Here is a 26554-nt window from a genome sequence, read left to right as displayed (position 1 = left end):
TCTGTCTTCCTCTTCCGAGAGTGCGATGAACCGAAATAAAATATCCTGATATCGTTCTGGGTTAATGGTGTGCTAGAAAAAAATAGGACCGATTATTTTCTTCCGCGATATCGCCCACCACACCCCCGACTTCTGCGGGTATAATTGTTTTTCGTGATAAACGTGCTGTTTTTCAGCGCTCCAAATTCTACTGTTTTGGCTGTTTACGTAGCCATCCGAATGAAACCGTGCTTCATCTGTGAAAAATAACGAATCCGTAACATTAATTCCCTCGCGCAGAAATCGACGGAACCGTTGACAATATTGTAGCCGTTTTTCTTTGTCGGGCTCAAGAACTCGATGAATCGTTTGAATGCGATAAGGTCGTAATTCTAATCGTTTGGTCGCCCGATGAACAGTCGATTTAGACAAATTAATTTCAGCAGACAAACGTGTGATCGATTTATTTGGCGAGGCGAGTAATCGGTCTTTGATTTCAGCGACTGTATCTGTATTCAACGCTGACGCAGATTATTAACAGAACCGGTCTCTCTTAATTTTGCGACTAACCTTAATACTGATGCTTTGTTAGGAGCCGGTTTATCTGGGTACTTATGGCGAAACAAATCCTGTACTGCAACCACTGATTTTGTACTGAAGTACGACTCGACGATGAAAACAAGTTCATCTAGCGAAAACACCATCTTGTCTCTAGCGATACACTGATCGCATTGTTGTTACTATCGGTAGTGTTCTACTGCGTCGCCGCGATGTTCAGATGTTGGACGAGTCCATTTCAGTAACGAGTAAGGGAGTAAGCTTGACTTTTGAAATTTCATGGATGAGTGATTGATGGGTTACGTTTTATATGGGACACCCTGTATGTATGAGTGTAAATGAAATGTAGTCTTGTACAGTCTCAGGTTGACTATTTCTAGATGTGCGGTTAATTGAAAACCCGACCATCAATGAACACCGGTATCCACGATCTAGTATTCAGATCCGTGTAAAAATAACCGACTTTACTAGGATTTGAACGCTGGAACTCTCGACTTCCAAATCAACAGATTTATCACGACGCGTTCACCACTAGACCAACCCAGCGGGTCAACAATCTCATACTATGAAGAAGCATACGTAACGGTGGTCCGGAAGGTAAAGAAAAAAAGTTAATATATTTTCTGATTTACTCTTATTTAAACCCGTAAAGGAATCTGGGAAAAATTTGTACTTATTAAAATAATCCGCCCGGTTAGTCTAGTGGTTAAATTCAACGCAAAATCATCTGATTTTTGTGAGGTTCGCGTCCTTGTCAAGGCTGTTGCTTTTATACGGGTTTGAATGCTAGGCTGTTCTTTGGTTGTTGTTGGGTTTCAATTAAATTTCACGTCTCAAGTGTGGTCGACCTGAGTCTGTTCCATATCACATTTATACTTACATCGCATTGCGTTTGCAGCTACGTCAGGCTTTGAAATGCATTTGCTTATGTACACAACCCAGTTCTGTCAGTAGTTGAAAAACGGTTGTATAAAACTTACATCTTGAAAGATATATTTTTATTAAAATTTGTTGATTAAAGCAGCAGATTTCGGTTTTGCATAGTTAATGATTAAATTAGAATATTAGTTAAAAATTTAATTTTAATGAATAAATAGGTTTGTTTTTTGTCTTTCCTCTTTTTTCTCCGTCGAGTAAAATTGAATATTTATGATCATTTTACGTAATGGAAATAATTAAATACCGTGTATAATAATGGTTGTAGTGAAGGGAGTTTTTTTTAAATTTTTAAATCTCAATTTAGAAAATAGCATTGTATTTGAAACATATAAATTGAATTTTATCATAAACAGGAAATATCTTGTTCATTTCGTAGATTTTATTACTGTATTTTATCTTCAAAAATTGTAAGAAAAACTAAATAAAATTTTTTTTTCAACGAACGAACAGTTATTGAACCCCCCTCTCTCTCTCGCTCGCTCTCTCACTCTCGATCTCTCTCTTTCTCTCTCTCTCACTCTCTCTCTCGCTCGCTCTCTCTCTCTCGCTCTCGCTCGCTCGCTCTCTCTCGCTCTCTCTCTCTCTCTCCTTCACTCTCTCTCTCACTCTCTCTCTCTCTCTCTCTCTCTCTGTCTGTCTGTCTGTCTGTCTGTCTGTCTCTCTCTCTCTCTCTCTCTCTCTCTCTCTCTCTCTCTCTCTCTCTCTCTCTCTCTCTCTCTCTCTCTCTCTCTCTCTCTCTCTCTCTCTCTCTCTCTCTCTCTCTCTCTCTCTCTCTCTCTCTCTCTCTCTCTCTCTCTCTCTCTCTCTCTCTCTCTCTCTCTCTCTCTCTCTCTCTCTCTCTCTCTCTCTCTCTCTCTCTCTCTCTCTCTCTCTCTCTCTCTCTCTCTCTCTCTCTCTCTCTCTCTCTGTGTGTGTGTGTGTGTGTGTGTGTGTGTGTGTGTGTGTGTGTGTGTGTGTGAACATTTTTTGTCTCGGATTTTGTTTTTACTTCCTTTACAAAGTAAACTGAGTATTATAATCGCGAAAAATGTCGGTTTTCAAATTTCAACGGAAATATCCATTTTGACCATCCCTGAATCCATTTTGACTAATTCGGCGTGAGGTCTGTACTTACGTATGTATGTATATCGCATAACTCAAAAACGATTAGCCGTAGAATGTTGAAATTTTTGGTTTTAGAACTGTTGTAACATCTAGTTGTGCACGTCCCCTTCTGATTGCAATCGACTAGACCAAAAGTGTTAAAAAAAACCCGAAATCCAAATAAAAATAAATTTTGGACTTTTTATTTATTAACTGCAGTAATAAGCCCTCGTTGAGTGCTTTTTAACGATATACATTTAGTGGGAATTATTATCATTGGTTCTATAGAGTTATAGCCAAATGAAATTTAATTAATGAAAAATTTGGATATTTCAAGCGGAAAGTACATCGGTTCAAGTCCGACTTCATATACATATACATATATATTTTTTTTGGAATGGAATGGAATGCAAAGTTGGCGGGAGTTTACAAATTCTCCCTATAGATCGCAGAACCTGGACAGTGTCCCTTGCTACTGGATGATTCTATCGGGCGTGCTTTTAAAGGTTTATTTTATATGACTGGTCTAATTTTTCAATTTTTGTCTTATTTTATATTTTGTATTTTAAGGACAGATTTAATCGCATTCCAATCCGTTGTTAAACCAGCGTTATCAAACCCATTTTATGGGCCGACCGCGGAAGGCTAGGCTTATAAAGCCTGTCCTCCCGACGTAATTCCCCTTCAGACCGTCCACTGTAGTCCTTTCGGTGCTAACGCTTCATAGGCTAGCAGGAATACGCCCCAACGGGGCACTAACTGTTTGGAGGGAGCAATGCGCCCCCTTCTCCGGAAGAAGTCGCAATTGCTGGTTGTATTTTTTTTTAATTTAATTATATTGATTTATTAATAATTATTAACGTCTGATTGCAAAAAAAATATACAATCAGATGTTAATCCACGTTTGATTAACGTTGACCAGATATATAAATATTCACCCACCGGGTTTGTCTAGTGGTGAACGCGTCTTCCTAAATCAGCTGATTTGAAAGTCGAGAGTTCCAGCGTTCAATTCCTAATAAAGTTAGTTATTTTTACAGGGATTTGAATACTAGATCGTAGACACCGGTGTTCTATGGTGGTTGGGTTTCAATTAACTACACATATAAGGAATGTTCAAACTGAGATTGTACAAGAATACACTTCATTTACACTCATACATATGCTCTGAAGTATTATTTAACAAAAAGGTAATTACTGGAGGCTAAACAGGAAAAGAAATGGTATATAAATATTATATAAATAATATAATATTGTTTTTATGAAGGGTGATTCAAAGAAACGGGAAATTTAAAAAAATTTTTTAGAAAATGAATTTTATTTCATGTAATTGTACAAATGTCGCCATTTTAGGATATATGCATTTTAGTTTATTTTTTAAAGATCACATCTTGCAGGTGACTACATCTTCTACGTAAACACTCACGAAGTCTCTTCGTTAAATTGTTCAAATTGTTCGTGGTTTGACGTAACATCTCGACTGGAATTTCCGCAATTGCTTCTCGGATCTTTGCCTCCAGTTCTTCTGTTGTTGCAGGTCTACTGTGGAACCCTTTGCTTTTAAGGTGACCCCGCAAAAAGTAATCGCAAGCTGAGAGATCAGGCGATCTGGGAGGCCATCTAATGTCACAATCGGCGTACAGCTGCCATCGATATTCGTACAGTATGTGACGTTGCTCCGTCTTGTTGAAACCAGTCTGTGTTAAGAATCGGTGGAAATCTCTTTTGTTGTTCCACAACAAAGGTTTCAAGCACGGCTATGTAACGAGCCGACGTCACTGTAATCGCAAGACCGTTGTCATCCTCAAAAAAATAAGGGCCTGTAACACCGTAAGATGACATAGCACACCACACGGTCGCTTTATGGCTGTGCAACGGACGCTGGTGTAGCTGCCTAGGATTTTCTTGTGCCCGGTATTTGAAATTTTCCTCGTTAGCAAATTTACTGAGGTGGAAATGACATCCACAGTTCGTGAACAAACTCTTCGTTATCGTTTGTCTTCTGAACCGTTACATTACAGAATTGTGCTCGCACAACTGCATCGTTCGGTTTCAGTTCCCGGACGATCTGCAACTTGTACGGATGGAATTGCAAGTCCTTCACTAACATTCTTCAAACGCTTGAACTATGCAATTGTAAAGAAGCTGAGAGACGACGGATTGACCGATGTGGACTTTGTGTGACAGCATCTTGTAAAGCTTGAACGTTCTGTGGTGTACGGACGGTTCGCTCACGGCCTGGAGGTTTCATTTTCATCGCTGAACCGGTTTCCTCAAAATTAGATATCCGTGTTTTAATTGCACGTGCTGATGGAATTCGGTCGTGCCGTCCCAGATTAAAATGACGGCGAAATTCTCTACGCGCTCCTTCCACAATGTCATTGTTTTTGTAAAACCCTTTGATAGCAAATGCACGTTGCATTTGCACCACTCCAAGGATCAATGACAACTAAACGGCAGGTTAGGTTAAATAGGCTGGCGCCACTTATCAAGTGGTACCAATCGCCCACGGCTACCAACATAACTTTAAAAATTTCCCGTTTCTTTGAATCACTCTGTATTATTGAATGATAATTCATGTAAAAAAAAAAAATTGAGAAAAAATATTAGATGTTATTAGTGAAATAAAAATTTTATATACTCTTCATTTTAATTCAAACATTTAGTTTAATAAATAATAATTCAGTGTTTTTAAATTAAAAAACAAAGTTAAAAAAAATTATATGTATATGAGTCGGATTCGAACCTATGTGTGAATGGTTACGGATCCGACACGTTTTCACCTACACCACGTAACTACCATGACGTGAAACAAAATTAATATATAAACTAATATAAAATTCCGATACGGACCCCAGAAAAACATGTGATGCAATCGGTATTCATCACAATGCAGTTATGTAACCGTCCATTTTATTAAAGAATGGGATGCTCGTATCTCACTTTCAAATGAAATAAGTTTAAATGAAGTGCCCGAAAAATTGTGTTTATGTAATTTAATAAGAGTACAAGGAAATCTTGTTCTGTCCACATCAGATGTTTTTTTATTATTTACTACGATTCATTCCATTCCAAAAATTGGACTGGTCCATTAGATTTACCGGTAAGTAAAAATATAAAACGAAAACGAAAATAAATGTTGAAAATTTATGCTTCTCTTCACGCGCGCGCGCGTGCGGTGAGAAAGAGAGGTAAGGAGAGATACAGCGAGAAGGAGAGAGAAAAATAGTTAATTCAAAAATTGGCAAACTTAACGCATAAGTAAACGGGGAAATAGATGAATTTATCTGTTGCCATGGTAACTTTTCCGAGAAACGCCCTGCGAAATTGCATTTCCTAATAAACAGTACATCTCTCTTCCAAATAATATATCTATCTCTCTTTTTCTATCAACTACCTACATTTAAATCATCCTTTATTCTCTCTCTCTCTCTCTCTCTCTCTCTCTATATATATATATATATATATATATATATATATTTATTCTGTTACATTTTCTTCTTCCTACACACTCTTACAGAGGTATCCGCCCACAAAAATGTTTCACCCTATTTTATTTCCTCTATAATTGTACTATATCGGTAACAAAAATAAAACTAATAAATTCATATACGTTCTTACTTATTCCGTGCAAATACTTGGCATTCTACAGTTAAATTATATGATACCGAATTTAAAGAAATTTCTTGGAAATTATTATGTAATTTTTATAAGGAATAAATAAAAATTTTAATTTCAAAGCGCTAATATATTTTGAAGAAATTATTAATTTTTCCGGGCTGAAATTATATGTTGTATTTCTTCTGGCGTAGAAATTAATTTAAAAACGTAATAAAAATTATATATCCAATTTTAATAATGCTTAGGTTATTTTTTACTAGTTTGAGAGCAGCAATAAAAAATTACTGATCATTTTTATTTCTATTTCTAGTGATCTGTTTAACTTGTGAACAGTAAGTAACCGAAATGTCCAGTGAAATGAAAATGATGTGTAAATGCGATGTTGTCGGGTGCACACTGACCATTCTTGAGATGTATGCTTAATTGAACTCTGATCACCAAATTATGCATTGTTTATTATTCAAATCCGTATAAAAGTAAGTAAGATTTGAATATACGAGGTGCGACGATAAAGTAATGAGATTGATTTTTCTTTGCAAGATGTGGCAACCCTGCAGCTTGCGTAGGCACACCATCTTTGACCTTGGTCTATAAGCTACTTCTAGTCCAAGCGGCACAACTGAGCAGTTGCATCAACTGACGACGGATTGACATTAGTCAATCCGTCGTATTTCAGCATCTTTACAATCGCATAGTTCAAGCGTTCGAAGAATGTTAGTGAAGGACTTGCAATTCCATCCGTACGAGTTGCAGACCGTCCAGGAACTGAAACCGAACGATGCGGTTGTGCGAGCACAATTCTGTAATGTAATGCTTCAGAAGATAAACGATAACGAAGATTTTGTTCACGAACTGTGGACGTCAGACGAAGCGCATATCCACCTCGATGGATTTGTTAACGAGCAAAATTTCAGATACCGGGCGCAAGAAAATCCTACGCAGCTACACCAGCGTCCGTTGCACAGCCAGAAAGCGACTGTGTGGTGTGCTATGTCATCTTACGGTGTTATAGGCCCTTATTTTTTTGAGGATGAGAACGGTCTTGCGATTACAGTGACGTCGGCTCGTTACGTAGCCGTGCTTGAAACCTTTGTTGTGGAACAACAAAAGAGATTTCCTCCGATTCTTAACACAGCCTGGTTTCAACAAGACGGAGTAACGTCATGTAATACACGAATATCGATTACAGCTGTACACCGATTGTTTGGACAACGTGTCGTTTCACGAAACGGTGACATTAGACGGCCTCCCAGATCGTCTGATCTCTCAGCTTGCGATTACTTTTTGTGGGGTCACCTTAAAAGCAAAGTGTTCCACAGTAGACCTGCTACAACGGAAGAACTGAAGGCAAAGATCCGAGAAGCAATTGCGGAAATTCCAGTCGAGATTTTACGTCAAACCACGAACAATTTAACGAAGAGACTTCGTATGTGTTTACGTAGAAGAGGTGGTCACCTGGAAGATGTAATCTTTTAAAAAATAAACTGAAATGTATGTATCCTAAAATGGAAAATTTTTTTACAATTACATGAAATAAAATTCACTTTCTAAAAAAAATTTTCATTGAAGTTATTTAATTTTTTTAATTTTCCGTTTCTCTGAATCATCCTGTACATTTATCGATCGTCTAGGTAATTTCCGGTATTTAACATTATTTATTTTTAGTTGTAACCACAAAACGCCGGATGTTTTTACTTTAAACAAGTTTTTATAGTCTGATTTCATACGGAATTTATCCACAATTAAACAATGTTTTCTGTGATTTTAACTGCAAGTATTAGATAAAATGTTTTATCCTCCTATAGTAGTAGAATTTATATAATTAATTATGATGAATCATACTGTACCGTATTTTAATGTGAAATCAATCGGCGATTAATATTTCTTATCAAGCACAATGTATGTATACGGAGTGTCCCAAAAATGTGTACTAAAGTTCAGGAATTGATTTAAATCAAAATAAGCTAAACATCTTCGTGAGAATTTTTGTTACGTATGTCGTTAAATTTTTTTTATCAGCCTATTTTTTTTTTAAATTAGTATATGATAAAAATTGATTGACGTATTTCCTTTTTAACTTTATAAATATTTTATGTGTTAGACGTATTAAGAAAATTGAGGAGTTAAGTGGTTCCCTTATTCCTTCTTTACTAAACAAATCATATTTTCATCTATCGGTACATACGTCTCACAGATATCCTGGTTAGAGTTGGCTCATTAGATTCAAAACACGAATATAAGGGTAAAATTTTCCTGTCGATCAGACAAGGTGGTAAGGTTCTCTTATATACTTTCTTTCTTTTCCTGTTTAGCCTCCGGTAACTACCGTTTAGATAATTCTTCAGAGGATGAATGAGGATGATATGTATGAGTGTAAATGAAGTGTAGTCTTGTACATTCTCAGTTCGACCGTTCCTGAGATGTGTGGAATCTCTTATATACTAAAAGTCAAGAGCCTCACTACCAATTTTGAGATACCCGAGTGGATCTATTAAAATGACCCTCTCTACATCGATGTAAACTTGTCGTAGTCCCGTTTTCCGGTTGTAACTGGTTAAATATTGAATTTGTCGAAGATTATTACAAACAAAAGTTGTAGAACGGTAAATTTCACACAAAAATCTTGGTAACAATATTTTTATAATCATAAATAAACGTGAAAATGATCTGTTACATCTAAAACAAAAAATCTGATGTGGACATCACATGAATTCTTTGTACGCCTATTAAATTACATTTGCACATTTTTAAGTAGATTTCTTTAAAAAATCTACCTATTAAAATGGGTACGGTAATTCGCCTCCCGGAAAATGTCGACATATCTTCGAAGCTTTACATCCTCCAGACCCCAAAATCACCATCAGTTCAAACGTTTATGTATACAGGGCGATTCAGGAGGATAAGGCAATAGTTTGACAACTCATTCTAGAGGCTAAAAATAAGAAAAAAGTGCATATAAACATATGTCCGAAAACGCTTCGTTAGCGAGTTATACAGGGTGAAAGATTTCGCCCGAGTTTTAGTTCCTCCGGGTAAATTAAGGCTTTCTGAAATTCTGGGAAGATCAATTAAGAGGCAAATTCAATTGTTTCTTATTGTTTTTGAGCTGGGAAATCGAAAAAAAATAGGTCTGTGTTTTTTTACCCTATTTTTGGCGTTTCACATGGGATATCTTAGAAACTAAGAGAGATACAGTTCTGTGGGACCTGCCAAACCGTGTCTGCCGCAGTTTACCGATGTTGTGGGAATAAAAATGCTTTCTGCTAGATGGGTGTCCCGTTTGTTAATAGTCGAAGAAAACCTTTATCTAAAATCAGCAGTGGCGGCTCGTAACTAAAATTAGTGGGCGTGCTGCTCCAGAAAATGTTTTTTTTCTAGGCCTTTTCAATGCTATGGTTAAAGTTTTCTGTAAAATAAAAGAATCAAATAGAATAGCTGGAAGCAGGATAAAAATCTAATTCTACACTTAATAATATTCAAGAATACGGAATTCAGTTTAACCGAATAAATAATAAAATGTCCGCTTAAACTATAGTCCAGCGGTACTTAATTAAAATTTTTATGTACACAGAAACAAATACATAATTAGTTTTAACTAATTACGTTCTGTTTCGTCCTTTCAGCGTGTTTTTGGACAGATTTGGCGATCAAAGAGCCCTCGCTTTCCGTCATTTTCTACTGTAAAAACAACTAAACCGCTTTCACATTCCTTCCACCGGCTAAACTAGAAAAGGGAACGAACAAGGAACATTCCGTACACTCGCGGAGTAAAAAAAAAAAGCCCTACCTTCCACCGGCACGTCAGGGTCGGCACTGCGGGAGCGACAGTGCTCTTTCTCCTTCGCAGCCTCGCGAGCAGCTTCCTACGTGCGCATGATCACAACAGCCAAATACCACGCCGCTGGAACTGTGAAGCGCACAGTTCCATAGAATTTTTTTTGTATATTTTTCATAAACTGGGGGATGGCTGTTGAGATTAAGCTTAAGGATTATTTATTAAAGAAAAAACTCATTATATTAAATGTTATCGATAATATCAAGTAGGGGGTGCTGCAGTTCCACAGTATACGCGAGTCACCACTGAAAATCAGTCTAGATCCATAATTTCAAATCCTCGGGTGATTGGTTGCATGACTAGATGATTAGTAAACGACGTTTTAGATACTTCCTTCTTCAGACACATAGATTTTTTGTATTTTTACATCACCGAATTTAATAGTATGCGATTTTCTTACGAGGATAGTTTTTTGAAACTTTGAAGAACTCAAAGGAAAAATTTGTCAAGAAGTTACCGCAATCATTTTGTCATGGTACATCAGTTTGAATCGAAAACCAAAAAAAAATTCCATTTGACGGTTGTGTTATTTGAAAGGTGATACGAAAAGTGATGTCGGGATGTAGTATTCAATACTTAGAATGTTATAAGATATTTTTTCAACTAATTAATTGTTAAAATGCTAAAAATAAACTGCCAATTTACATTTTTTAATTTTTTAATGAAAAAAAATCGTTAAATTTTATAAAATTGTTTTATTTATTACGTTCAATGTAATTTTGATTGAACGACAAATTATTGAATTGATGGAATATTGTGGCGTTAAAACATGTCCGTACGAAATTGATTGAAAAGTAATATCTGGTTAGAAGTGGCATATTAATCGGAAATATAGGCGAGATCCAATCATGTTCACTCGAGTGGTATTTCATTTTATTTGAACTTAGGTTATATTCCATTACGTAACAGAAATTATTAGAACAGCTGATTTACAGTGGTTGTACCCTTATTATAATATTTTATTTTATTTATTTTATATATTTTTACTTTCCCGTTTAGATAGTGCTATAACTTTAGAAGGGAAAGTATTGTAATCGGTCCAATTTGGGCATATGCGGTTTTCACCGGATCTTGAGCGTTTTGACACATAAGGAACCCAAAAAAACCGGACGGAAGTGTTCGTATGTACGTGTGTGTATATTCGTTGTTGGTCTCTAAATCAACTTATATCTTAAGAACTATTAGACCAATTTTAACCAGACTTTGTCAGGGTTCTTCTCTATATGGGGCATTGATGTCGTTAAATTTTCAACTTGAAAAGGTCAAGGGAGTGAGGCTGTAAAGCAAAGTCACCCTCAGTATCTCAAGATTTCGCCTTGAGGTTTTATTTTTCTTGGCGCGTTTGTTAACAATTAAAAAATAATAATGTTTGCAAAAAACAAACCGTTTTGCAAAATCGCACGCCCTCCTCAAAACAAATGCTCTGAACTAATAGCTAACTGAGCGTGTTTTGCGCTTTTTTTAACGATAACAATAATAGAAAAAAACATTTTTTGATAAATCGCACCTTGATTCACAAAAAATACCGTTGTAGTCGTCTGCTATGCTGTGACGTCACAGATGGGCGGTAAAATTAAATAAATGAATAATATTTAAAGCGTAAAAAAATAATCGGGTCTGGCCGGGTCTGCAATTCGATCGCCCTGTTTTCTCTACCTGGTGTGTTAAACGTCGTGGTTACATCAGTTTACCGATCATACGAGCGAAATTCGTTCTATATAAGTTGTAAAATCACATTAGTTTACTTGGTGCTGACCGTCGCCGCTACCCGAGCGAATTAAATACGGTATGAGCGAAAGCTATAATTATAATTCATTATTAAATTAAAAAAAAGAATACTTTACCCTAACAAAAAGCAATTGTATGTGGGCTACTAAAATGCATTTGGGTATGACGGTCTGCGTGTGTGTCAGTTTCCCATAACTTAGTAGCGGAATTTACCGATCGCTAGCGGAAAATCCCGATTCGATAGTATCAGTTATAGAATTAGATTTCTAATTTAGCTTTTGTTAAAGGAGGGCGTGCCTAACGCACGTCTTTCCACCTAGTATTTAAATATATAACAGATGATAAATACAGGGTGTCCCATATAAAACGCAACCCATCAATCACTCATCCATGAAATTTCCAAAGTCAAGCTTACTCCCCTACTCGTTATTGAAATGGACTCATCCAAATCTGAACATCGCGGCGACGCAGTAGAACACTACCGATAGTAACAACAATGCGATCATAACGTTCAGTGTATCGCTAGAGACAAGATGGTGTTTTCGCTAGATGAACTTGTTTTCATTGTCGAGTCGTACTTCAGTACGAAATCAATGGTTGCAGTGCAAGATTTGTTTGAGTGCCATAAGTACCCGGAAAAACCAGTTCCTAACAAAACATCAGTATTAAGGTTAGTCGCAAAATTTATAGAGACCGGTTCTGTTAATAACAAGGAACGCAAAAGATCTGCGTCGGTGTTGAATACAGATACAGTCGCTGAAATCAAAGACCGATTACTCGCCTCGCCAAAAAAATCTATCAGCCGTTTGTTTGCTGAAATTAATTTGTCTAAATCGATTGTTCATCGGGCGACCAAACGATTACAATTACGACCTTATCGCATTCAAACGGTTCATCGACTTCTTGAGCCCGACAAAAAAAAACTGGTACAATATTTCAACGGTTCCGTAGATTTCTGCGCTAGGGAATTAACGTTACGGATTCGTTATTTCCCTCGGGTTTCATTCGGATGGCTACGTAAACAGCCAAAACAGGAGAATTTGGAGCGCTGAAAATCCACACGTTTATCACGAAAAACAATTACACCCGCAGAAGTCAGGCGTGTGGTGCGCAATATCGCCGAAGAAAATAATCGGTCCTATTTTTTTCGAGTACACCATTAATGCAGAACGATATCAGGATATTTTATTTCGGTTCATCGCACTCTTGCAAGAGGAAGACAGACACCGCTGGCTACAACATGACGGTGCGACATCGCACTACGCAGGTTCAACTTCTATCGTCGAGGAATCTTTGGTAATCGTGTTATCGGTGGAGGCTCGTGGCCACCGAGATCTCCAGATTTGACTGCGGCGGTTTTTTTCTACGGGTTTACCTCAAAGAAAAAGCCTACAGCAACAAACCACGAACACTTGAACGACTGAAAGTCAATATTGAACAAGCTGTATTAAATATCCAGCCGCAAACTTTGAAAAAAGTTGCAAGAAACGCTGTAAAAAGAATTGAAGCTTGTATTCAAGAATATGGTGGCCACTTCCAACATTTACTCTTAATGTAAGGTAATTGATGGTTATAATAAAAATTACCTTTACATTTACACATGCCTTTTTATTATTTCAATACCTACCAATATAAGTTTGGTTGCCTTTTATATGGGACATCCTGTATTTTAAATTAAGTTGTGCCGTGTAAGCTGTGCATCAGAAACAAATCACGGTTGTCGGCTTCTTTAAATTGTCATTAATTTTTGTTTATTTTTTGTTTCAGGTGAGTAATTTTTATCCTTAACGTGGAAGATCAAGTATCAGGTATTAATTATTGCTTTAATTCTGTAATATATTTATGTACTATGTATATATATATATATATATATACTTATTGCCGTAGGGCATGACATCCCCCTTGTAACGATCCCGGTCGACACACCACCCGTTGCTTTCCTATCTCTGATGGTCTTTACTGGAGGTTGTCTTTTAGACCCACTAAACTTGATAATACAACACAGTCATCAGTTTGGCCTCTTTTCAAAATGCCATCGATACAAATGCCTAAAATTATTCCCAACAGTGTATTTAAAAAAAGTTAGCGCCTTGGATTGGCCTCTTCCACCTTTTTTTTTTTTTTTTTTTTTTTTTTTTTTTTTTTTTTTTCTCTCAGCTCCCCTGGGCCGGACCGACTTGTTGGTATTACGCCGCCCAGGGGAGTGTCTTTAAACTCAAATAGGCCTCCCCACCTACCGGCTATATACCGGCAAGGCCTACCGGTTAGCTCTTTTTGAGAGTTCTTTATCAATATTGGCCCCTTGGGGACCCAAAAGGGCAATACTAATACACCACGCCAGACCCAGTTCGCCGCGACGCGGTACCGGGTCCCTTCAGTATTCAGTGTGCTCTTGCCTGACTGTTACCCGTGGAGTCCTTGGTGGCTCATCAGTGCCAACACACCGCAGCATGCTGGACCTCACCAGCAAGGCTGTCCACCCAGTCCTATTCTAGCCAACACCTTGTCTTCTCTCATCGGAGTATTTTTGTAGAACAACTTCTCTAACAAAACTAGCAAAATTATTCCAGTTTGACTCGCTTCTTAGCATGTAGTCTATTGTTGTCTCTGGAGTTATACCTGTGAGTGCCTTACTATGTCTAAGTGTGTCCCACCTATTGCACTCAAAAAAGGTGTGCTCAGCATCATCTATCTCGTTGCAGTAGTTGCAAATTGGCTCTTCTCTCTTGCCTATTTTGTGCAGGTAGTTATTGAAGGAACCATGTCCTGTAAAAAACTGCGATAGGTGATGATCAACCTCACCAAATCTTCTCGACAACCGTGGCTTGATGTTGGGGATGAGGGTTCTCGTCCATCGACCCACAGCTTCCTGCGACCATCTTTCCTGCCAGATATTATAAACGGCATCCCTGACCTCTTGTTCTGGCTTGCCTTGTGCCCTCTCCACCCTCTTTTTTGCGATTAGGTCAATAGGAGGTGTACCCGATAACACGCACAGGGCGGCATAGGACACTGTCCTGTATGCGGACACAACACCTAGGAGCACACACCTGTGCGTCCTCGCCAGTCTCTCTTTGTTGCGCCTGATGGCGATAGAGCGCCACCAGGCCGGAACGGCATACATAAGCGAAGACACGACGGTGGTCGCCAGTAAACGGCGCTTTGAGGCCCGAGGGGCATTCTGCGATGACATAATGATGTTTAGACTTTTTATCATCCTTTCTGCCTTGTTGCATACATTGACTATGTGCTCGGTGTATCTACCGTTTTTCTGGAGGATAACTCCTAAGTACTTGATGTTATTCGCTTCTTCTATAGCATGACCGTTGATGGAAATATTGAACGGTTCTAGCACTCTTCTACCCGTAAAGGCAATACACCGGCATTTTTCCGTAGACAGTTGCAGACTCCTGGACCTCAACCACTCCTGTATAGTGTCGATGGCCGCATACACCCTCTCCCGCACCTCCAAGACCGTCCTTCCCTCTACGAGGACTGCAAGGTCATCTGCATAAGCCAGCACCTGAACCTCTTCCACCTGCGACCACCTACCATAACTTACAACCCTCAACTCTAAAATTAACCGATTCGCAGAAGTGTGATCCCCTTGTCTTTCACTATACCTATATATATATATATATACAGATGGTCCAAAAGTCATTAGACAGTTTGAAATACAATAATATTTTCATTTTTTTACTCATTCACACTTATATTTTTACAAAGAAATAATATAAATAAAATTTATTTAGTTTTCAGACTTACATCCTTTAATAATTATCCACTATTTTGCTCTTTACAATGTTCCTTTCTTTATAAGGTATCTAACATCACCAGTCGAAATGTTTTTTTGGCTAATTCCTTCAATATCATAACAGATGTTAGCCTTGAATTAATAAACGGTCCAAGGATTATTATGGTATACTTTTTATCTTTTTAAATAGCCCCAAAAATAAAGGTTTGAATGGATTAAGTTAGATGAACGTGACGCCAGTTGATTTCAAAGTTTCGAAAAACGTTTCGAAATCCATAAAATTTCCCTTAAGCGTTGTGGTGGATGCTGTACGGGTAGTAGTATCATCTTCCTGCCTATATAGAGGACAAACGGACGTGTAGGTCGACTGCTGGACGCATGGAATTGTCCAGAATCTGCGTTGACTGTTAGTGAAATTTCTGTTTCAACTTCAAAGAAATAATCAAAGAAATAAGAGTTGTTTCCGCATCTACACTACACTTTTACGGGTTTGTAATTGACTTCGGCGGAATATTCTTGGGATTTTAATTCCCACAAATTCGATTAGGTGGAATTGGACCTCGTCATCCGCAATAAGCTGGAGAATGAGATCAGTTTTTTGCCTTGGAAGTTCTTGGATATTGATAACATACTCCAGAACTGCTCCATAAAAGGCTGGCTTCAGTCCTTGTACGGTATCTTATACCGGCAGATAGACATTCAGCATCCTTTGAATTCTCTATAGCGACGTTTGGTATATGTCCAGCTGTTGAACCGCCTTGTGGTTTATGTAGAAGGCTCTTCTTCGATTCTTCCTTGTGCCCTCTTGATTGTTCTCCAGCACGTGGTCGATCATACAGACACCTGCACGTCAGACCGATGAAGTAAGATATTACTTGTACAGATGGTTTTGGTCTGACATCAAAATGACGAGTGTAAGCTACCTATCTACGTTAACATAATTGATAGCTGATTTTGTAGCTAAAATATAATTTTTTTTAACACGTCACACAATCGTGCATTTTTTGATAATTAATATCCAAGAATTACTTTCTATTAATCTGAAAGAAGATAATTCTAAATGAATTAATAGTAAAAATCCATTCGAACGGTGTAGTGAGTTTTCGGCTACCCATTATATACGAGGGATATCTAAAGTAAATACCGCTGGGAAATTTCTCTCGTGATGGTTGGCGAAACTGTATCGTTCATGGTCATGCTAGTAATGTACACACCGCATTGTTGTCTGTAAGTTGTCGCGTTGTAGTATTTTTGATTACTCGTGCGAGTTATCACGTTATAAAATGAATAGGAAAATCGACGTTGCCGCCGAACGTGAAATACGCGATTTTTTGAACCGTCAAAACGTTAAGCCGGCTGAAATTCATAGGCATTCGGTCGCTGTGTACGGTGATAATGTAATAAATGAAAGAAACGTCCGAATATGGTGTGAAAGGTTTAGAAGTAACAGAATTAATGCGCACGATGAAAAACGTTCGGGTAGGCCGTCGGTAATTATCGAGGATTTGTTGAAACGCGTCGATAATTAAATCGGAAAAGATCGTCGCTCAACGATTTCCGACTTGGCCCTTCTTTTTCCTGACGTTTAAAGATCGATCGCATTGTTCACGACCGTTTAGGCTTCAGAAAGGTTTGTGCACGTCGAGTGCCGCATGTCTTAACGGAACATCACAAAAATCCGAATGGAATCTGGTTTGGAATTTTTAATACGGAATATTTTGGAATTTTTAATAACACAGAAAAAGGTGATGAGTTCCTTAAGTGAATTGTTACCGGCCATGAAACATATATTACCATTTGTTTGGGAAATTGAAAGAATTTTTGTATGGTAAGCGATTCGCGGGTGACGATGAACTTAAAAATGCTGTTAATCAGTGGCTAAATGGACTGGCGGCAGAAGAGTACAACAAGGGTATATTGAAGCTGGTGTATCACTACGATAATTGTCTTCTTAATTCATGTGGCGATTATATAGAGAAGTAGTAGTTTAAGAGAAATAAAAAATATTTATAAAGTTTTCAGAAATGTTTTTACGATAAAACTGTGTTTACTTTAGAGATAATCTCTCTTAATTACAGAGATATTGAATAAAAAATTAAGATGGCCCCAATTTTGAAATTTTTGAAGGTGACGTTACCAAATTTTTTCATTTTGTAGACTAAGACGTAGTCTTAGATTTGCCAAATTTAATTAAAATAGGTTTACTCGTTCCCGAGAAATAATTTTTTTTTATTGAGATTTACAAAATGGCGACCAGAGGACTTGCGTGTATTTAAACCTTTTTGCCCTTAATCAGATCCTGAAGTCTGGAACAACCTGAATACGTACCGGAAAACCCCGCATATATATATATATTTAAAAAAATTGAAAACAAAATTGTCACCCGCACGCTCTTTATCTCCTATATAAAAGAGAATGTCCTGACTGATTCACCGAATCATAATCAAGTACAACCAAAACTATTACAGGTAGAGACTTGAATTTTTTTTAGGGTACCTTCGTATCTTTAAGTAGGCGTGCACTAGGAAAGGATTTTGCAAAATTTTGGTTTTGAGGGGTTAAAATAGATAAAAAGCTAAATTTTCTGTTAACAGCGCTATCTGTTGGACGTTAAAACATAACATATGCTATACTAAACATTTTACGATTCCATTTCAATGTTTCCGATACGTGTGTCCATTATAGACTAAAAAACTACTGGGCCGATTTACGCGCGGGGAAAAGGGAGAAAGGGAAAAATCGAAAAAGGTAAAAGGGAAATTTGAAAAAAAAACAAGGGGAAAATGGAAAAAAGAAAAACGGGGGGGGAAAAGAGGAAAGGGATTAAATAAATTTAATTAGTATTAAATTAAATTTAAAATAAATAAATAATTAAATTAAATGAAATTAAAAAAATTAGAATATGTAAAGCAAATAACTGAAGATGTCAGATGCAAAAAAATTAGTTAAAAGCGTAGGTAAAGCATTGGAAATGAAGTAATTCATTACATCTGTCAAATAAGTAATATTAATACATTGTGAGCGCGCGCACAGCGACAGTATGAGTAAGTGAGTGCTCGAGAAGAATGCCGTTAAATTTTACAGCTGTATTTTTATGTTTAAAATAATGAAAAAAGTTCATAATAAACATACGTCAGAAAAAGACTTTGTTTTTAAATTAGGAATAACAAAGAATTTTATCGTGATTTCTGCTTAGCGGCAAAACGAACTTATACCTAAATTCATCGAAAACCAATCGGTATCGAAAACCAGGGAAGAAGGGAGAAAGGGAAAAATAGAAATAGGGAAATAGAGAAAAATAGAAAAGGAGAAAATAGGAAAAAAGGGAAAACTAGGAAAAGGAAATGAAATCGGAAAACAGGAAATAGGAAGGGGGAAAAGCAAATGGGGGAAGAGGTAGTGGAAAGGAAAGTAAGGGAAAGAGAAACGGGAGAAGGAAAGGAAAACGGGAGAAAAAGGGAAGGGAGAGTGAAGCGAGCTATAAACCTCTGATCGTGACTGGAAGCGCAAGTAACCACAGAGCACGGGCGAAGCCGCGATGCGGATGTTAGATTTGGGATTGTAATAATTTTTTTTTTATCTTTATTGGACTATTTTCATAAAATGGATCGGTCTAACAAATATTGTTCAATTTTCTGATCTTCCTTTATTTAAGTTCTGGGCAACAATTCATTGTTTATAGTGTATTCATTCCTTCAGTATTTTTCATAAAAATGTTAACTACCGTTTTATCAGGATTTAATGAAAATCTAATTATAATATTGTCGATTAAATATTTTTTATTTACAAAAAAATAAGTCTGTTATTAAGAAAGCATTGCGAGTAAAGCGACATCTATATTGTGGGCGAAGTCGCGACGGGCTTCGCTAGTTTATCCTATATTAAAGAGCAGTGTTTATTTTTTATATACGCTGATGTGGGTCACAGTGATAAGTGTAAAAAATAATTACACCAAATAAAATTATAAAAGGAATCCCCTTCTTGCGTAGTTGAAAGAATTTTTGTAATCTACGATTTATACAGAGTGATTCAGGACGATAGGGCAATACTTTGACAACTCATTGTAGAGGCTAAAAATAAGAAAAAAGTTCACATAAACATAGGTCCGAAAACGCTTCGTTACCGAGTTATACTGGATCAAAGATTTCTTCCGAGTTTCAGTTCCTCCGGGTAAATTAAGGCTTTCTGAAATTCTGGGAAGGTCAATTAAGGGGCAAATTCAATTGTTTCTTATTGTTTTTGAGCTGGGAAATCGAAAAAAATATGTCCCAGAATTGTATCTCTCTTAGTTTCTAAGATATCCCTTGTATAACGCCAAAAATTGGGTAAAAAATTACATTTTTTTACGTTTTACGTACAATAACGTTGTTAAATTGGCAATAAATCATACATTTTTTAAACATAAATTGTAGAGAATTTAATTATAAGAAGATTGATGTAAATAATGCCAACAGAAAACAAATAAAATTTTAAACATGTCCACTGTTATTAACCACAAAACAGATAATGTTTAACATATTGAAAAAATCTTTTCGTTATGTACAGTAGAAAATAACAGGAGGAAGAAAGAATACTTACTATTTTTTATGATAATGATCAAATGCTGCTTACAAGTAGTATTTCATGTGGTTTAATAACTTTAAAAAATGCCACCGTTGTGTTCAATGCACTTTTCAACCCTTGTACTAGATTTTTTGTCACCATTCTTTAATGTATCTTTGCGTTCCTTGATTATAACTGCAGCGTTAGAATTCGAGCGATCAGTTCATCGCGTGTGTCTACTTTTTGCTTGTAAACCTCATTTTTTAACCGTCCCCACAAACAATAATCCAACCGAGTGAGGTCTGTGGATCTGGGTGGCCAATTAACCAGCCCTCCACGTCCTATCCATTTACCAGTAAACTTTTCATCAAGACACTGCCTTACTTCATTAGTGAAATGTTTAGCAGCTCCATCAAGTCGGTAATATATTTCAATTCGTATTGCTAAGGGGATATTTTCCAGCAATATAATAAATTCATTACCTAAACATTTTTACGATAAGAATTCGACGTAATACTGCAAACACGATTGATCAGTGAAAGGTTATTTATCGCATTACCACAATTAACTGACAACAATGAGTAGTATTTAAACAAATTGTGATGAAAAAAAACAGTGTCGCCAACTTTTTTTCCGTAGGTCTAAATTTATTGTACCTACTAGACATGTCTGTTTTCTTTTTTTGTAACATTTTCTTCTATGTTTTCGTCGGTTTGTTGTTAATAAAAGTCGACATATTTCAAATTTTATTTCTTTTTTGTTGACATTATTTACATAAATCTTCTTATAATTAAATTCTCAACAATTTATGTTTAAAAAATGGAAGATTTATAGCCAATTTAATAATTTTTTATTGTACGTCAAACGAAAAAAAATGTGTTTTTTGACTCTATTTTTGGCGTTTTACACGGGTTATCTTAGAAACTAAGAGAGATACAGTTCGATTTTTTTCGATTTCCCAGCTCAAAAACCATAAGAAACAATTGAATTTTCCCCTTAATTGACCTTCCCAGAATTTCAGAAAGCCTTAATTTACCCGGAGGAACTGAAACTCGGGCGAAATCTTTCATCCAGTATAACTCGCTAACGAAGCGTTTTCGGAGTTATGTTTATATGAACTTTTTTCTTATTTTTAGCCTCTAGAATGAATTGTCAAAGTCCTCCTGAATCACTCTGTATAGTGATAATTGGTAAGGTTTAAAGTTTGGTAAACATTCCTGGGAATATAAGAAAAATACAATTTGATTTCATATCGGTTCAGTAGTTTTCGCGTTTATTGGAAACGAACGAAAAAGATGTTTTCTTTTTATATACTAGTGAAATAAATGTGATCATACAGGTAGAGAATCGTAACTGTTTTCAAGAATATCATTGAAGGAAAAAAAGGATTTAATTTGCTCTATAAAAATTCCAGGCAATTTATATAACATCTTTGCCAGCTGTTCGATTATTTAAAAAAAAATTAAAAAAGGATTTTCTCTTTTAAAATATGTATTTATTTATATTTTTAGGGTGAGTTAGTTTTTTAATGATAATTAAGCGTTGTTTTTTTTTTTTTAAAGGAAGGGTTATATATTCCGTGATAAGTCAAGGTTTTTTGTGTTGCTGTAATAATAATAGTAATATTAGTAGAATTAAAGTGGTGGTAATTCTAAAGGTACGTTCTGTTTGTTGATGGTTGGATGATGTAGGCAAGGAAGGGTTATCCGTTCAACTTGACCTTCACGTTCTGTTTCGTTGTATTATATATATATATGTATGTAAGGGTTGATTCGGTTTGGTTTATTTCATTTATTATCCCCTTTAATTCTTCGGCTCTTTCTACCGCTCGTTCTGTCTTTCTCGCTCGCATTATATTCTATGTTTTATTAGAGGTGTTGTGTAACGTTGTTTCCACCCCCTGGTTCTTCTACTAGATTCTTAGATGGACTTTGCCGAGGGGAGACAGAAAGTCTGCTCGTTTCGTTGTACTTTGCTGTACAAAAGAGGAGATAATTTTCACCATTTTTCTATCTCGCTTCTGCTTACCGGTATTTTTCATTCCTTTTTTTCTCTCTCTCTCTCCCTTTAATTCGTATACTGAATTATGCTTCGATGTTTTTTTTTTAATGGTTGTCAGGTTCTATTTCCTTTAAAATCGTTTTTTTTCTTTACTCAAAACATTGTCGTATCGATCAGTTGACGATTCATTTCTAATGAATCGTTTTGTTTTTTTTCTTTCCTTCAGAAGTGTTTTTTGATGTATCTTTTAATCATTGTCAAATATTTTTATAATATATATATATATATATATATTTTTTTTTTCTTTTTTTTATACAGCTGTTTATGTTTTACATCCAACAAAATCTAATATGTATAAAATTATTACTTCGTACTATGTTATTATTCTTGCATGTAAATAATTTAATTTTAGTTGTTGCTTTCTCTGAGAGTATTGATATTAGTTTTTTATTATACGGTTAATCCTTGGTAAAAATGATAATTTTACGGTTGAGTTTATTTATTACGTTTTACTTCCTTGTATGAAGAAAGTATTATTAACGCGAAAAATTTCGGTTTTCAGATTTTAACGGAAATGTCCATTCCTGAATCCATTTTGACTAGTTTCGGCGTGACCTCTCTACGTTTGTATATACGGATCTCGCATAACTCAAAAAAAGATTTGCCGTAGGATGTTGAAATCTTTGAGAGGGCCACCACGCGCCGTATCCGAGCACAGGCATCTCAGAGATATCTGCCGAGAGAATCCTATATCGTAGGGTATAAGGAAAAGGCCTCACGCCGTTTTAGACGAACCACAGTAAATTGCGGTGCGCAGAGTCAAGTAATAAGCCAGGCCAGGAGCCACTGATCGACCGGGTCGGTCTAGCGGTTAAATCGTCATCGCAAATCAGCTGATTTCGATGTCGAGAGTTCAAATCCTAGTAAAGACAGTTATTTTTACACGGATTTCAATACTAGATCGTGGATACCGGTGTTCTTTGGCGGTTGGGTTTCAATTAACCACACATCTCAGGAATGTTCGAAACTATACAAGACTACACTTCATTTACACTCATACATATCATCCTCTGAAGTATTATCTGAACGGTAATTACCGGAGGCTAAACAGAAAAAAGAAAAGAAAAGGGTTCGTCAGGCGTTGTTCAGTAATAAACCAAACCCGCCGGGTTGGTCTAGTGGTGAACGCCTCTTCCCAAATCAGCTGATTTGGAAGTCGAGAGTTCCAGCGTTCAAGTCCTAGTAAAGCCAGTTATTTTTACACGGATTTGAATACTAGATCGTGGATACCGGTGTTCTTTGGCGGTTGGGTTTTCAATTAACCACACATCTCAAGAATGATCGAACTGAGAATGTACGAGACTACACTTCATTTACACTCATACATATCATCCTCTGAAGTATTATCTAAACGGTAGTTATCGGAGGCTAAACAGGAAAAAAGAAAAAAGGTTCTGCGATCGGTCGGGAGGTGCATAAATCTCCCGTTATTCTTGGGTTTCGTGTTAAATGAATGGAATTTTAGTACTCCTCGTACTTCAAAACGTAAAGAATATTCAATTTCACCACCAAATTCCATCTTGGGACTGAAAGTAATACCGTATAATAGTTTTTTCACGCGATCCAAAGTTGGTCAATTTGAAAAAAAATATTAAGATTTTTCCGTCATTCCTGAGTAAAATCGGCTTAGTACATTATCAAAATGACATGTTAGTGTAACGGATCGTAAAATTTAAATTTTTATTCATTAACAGTTTTTCAATAAATTTTATGGAAAATTTTTAAAAGCCTATTATAAGCGTAGAATTGAATAGATTAATTTTTACTGTTTTATTTTCCGGTGTTTTATTTTTTGATAATCTTTAACCTTTACGTATTTATTATCTCCTACATTCTCAATTATCTGTTTCATATATTACGATCTTTTTCTTCCGTTACATTTTTTTTTTTTTAAACGTTATGTACATTCTTCTTTTACCAAAATATTTTAATCTGAATTTCTCAATACAAGTGTAATTTATTAATTAAAGAGATAAATAGCACCGAACGAAGAATAATCTGAAACTATCTGACTTTAAAGTCATCATTCCTGACATATAAAATATCACCTGTTTGAAAAGAATTTCTATTATTATAATTTTTTTGGTTTCGATTTAAACCGTGGAAGACCAGCGTGCTGTGGTAAGTTTTTTAGTTTCTGAAATTATTAAATTGGGAAATTCATTCGCGTATGTTAAAACATTATACGTGGGCGGTCCAGAAAATAACTTAGGTTTGTGTCTAGCGTGGAGATAGTTGGGGGATAGATAGGCGTCAAAATTTTTCTACACTTAGTACGCATCAAGCTGTCGTAGCGTCTAGGCTGTGATTTTTCTACTTTGTTCGTTGTGAATATATAAGTGTGCGCTTCGATAGAAAATCCCGCGAGTTATGTGTTTAGCGATTAGGTTTTTACCGGTAAAAAACCGCAAACCCGTTGAAATTCATCGGAAACTTCGTGAGGTGTACGGAGGTGGAATAATGAGTGAAAGTGAAGTGAGGAAGTGGCGCATTCAGTTTAAAAATGGCCGCACCATTGTTCATGATGAGGATCGCAGTGGTCGCCTAGATTTGAAGAACTCTTTTGCTTTCTTTGACGTGTGATATGGTGCAAGAAGGGGATTCCTTTTGTAATTTTATTTGGTGTAATTATTTTTTACACTTATCACTGTGACCCACATCAGCGTATATAAAAAAAAAACACTGCTCTTTAATATAGGATAAACTAGCGAAGCCCGTCGCGACTTCGCCCACAATATAGATGTCGCTTTACTCGCAATGCTTTTTTAATAACAGACTTATTTTTTTATAAATAAAAAATATTTAATCGACAATATTATAATTAGATTTTCATTAAATCTTGATAAAACTGTAGTTAACATTTTTATGAAAAATACTGAAGGAATGAATACACTATAAACAATGAATTGTTGCCCAGAACTTAAATAAAGGAAAACAAAAAAAAAAGGAAGATCAGAAAATTGAACAATATTTGTTAGACCGATCCATTTTATGAAAATAGTCCAATAAAGATAAAAAAAAAAATTATTACAATCCCAAATCTAACATCCGCATCGCGGCTTCGCCCGTGCTCTGTGGTTACTTGCGCTTCCAGTCACGATCAGAGGTTCATAGCTCGCTTCACTCTCCCTTCCCTTTTTCTCCCGTTTCTCTTTCCCTTACTTTCGTTTCCACTACCTCTTCCCCCATTTCCTTTTCCCCCTTCCTATTTCCTGTTTTCCGATTTCATTTCCTTTTCCTAGTTTTCCCTTTTTTCCCATTTTCTCCTTTTCTATTTTTCTCTATTTCCCTATTTCGATTTTTCCCTTTCTCCCTTCTTCCCCGGTTTTCGATGAATTTAGGTATAGGTTCGTTTTGCCGCTAAACAGAAATCACGATAAAATTCTTTGTTATTCCTAATTTAAAAACAAAGTCTTTTTCCTGACGCATGTTTATTATGAACTTTTTTCATTATTTTAAACATAGAAATACAGCTGTAAAATTTAACGGCATTCTTCTCGAGCACTCACTTACTCATACTGTCGCTCTGCGCGCGCTCACAATGTATTAATATTACTTATTTGACAGATGTAAAGAATTACTTCATTTCCAATGCTTTACCTACGCTTTTAATCTCAACTAATTTTTTTTGCATCTGACATCTTCAGTTATTTGCTTTACATATTCTATTTTTTTTAATTTCATTTAATTTAATTATTTATTTATTTTAAATTTAATTTAATGTTAATTAAATTTATTTAATCCCTTTCCTCTTTTTTCCCCCCGTTTTTCTTTTTTCCATTTTCCCCTTGTTCTTTTTTCAAATTTCCCTTTTACCTTTTTCGATTTTTCCCTTTCTCCCTTTTCCCCGCGCGTAAATCGGTCCAGTAGTTTTTTAGTCTATAGTGGACACACATATCGGAAACATTGAAATGGAATCGTAAAATGTTTAGTACAGCGTATGTTTTGTTTTTACGTCCAACCGATAACGCTGTTAACAGGAAATTTAGTTTTTTATCTATTTGAACCCCTCAAAACCAAAATTATTGGAGGATCCGATAGAAGATTTGATGAATGGAAGAAAAAAAGAAGAAAGGAAAAGATTTCAAATGATGAAAGGGATTGTGGAAAAGAGAAAATATGCGGAACCAAAGTGGTAAGCCAGGGATAGAATAAGGTGGAGAGGAACAACCGTGACAGGACCTGCGTAATGGCTGAACAATATGTATGAATGACGTTGTTTTTAGATTGAAAACACGTGTACGTGATTGACTATTTTGGAAGACGGATCGACTGTAGCGATGCATAAGGATTTAACCCACCGGGTCGGTCTAGTGGTGAACGCGTCTTCACAAATCAGCTGATTTGGAAGTCGACAGGAACTGTCGAACGCTGGAACAGCGTTCAAGTCCTAGTAAAGCCAGTTATTTTTTTTACACGGATTTGAATACTAGATCGTGGATACCGGTGTTATT

General features: G+C 36.2%; 1 protein-coding gene across 3 annotated transcripts in view; it reads left to right on the top strand.

Moving 5' to 3' along the window:
• Window positions 1-26554, top strand: part of HDAC4 (histone deacetylase 4) — a 425916-nt gene that overhangs the window by 146045 nt on the left and 253317 nt on the right. The window lies entirely within an intron of this gene.

The sequence above is a fragment of the Lycorma delicatula genome, chromosome 13 (genome assembly GCF_047948215.1).
Source record: "Lycorma delicatula isolate Av1 chromosome 13, ASM4794821v1, whole genome shotgun sequence".
NCBI classification, from domain to species: Eukaryota; Metazoa; Arthropoda; class Insecta; order Hemiptera; family Fulgoridae; genus Lycorma; species Lycorma delicatula.
This window is presented reverse-complemented; position numbering and strand designations above follow the sequence as displayed.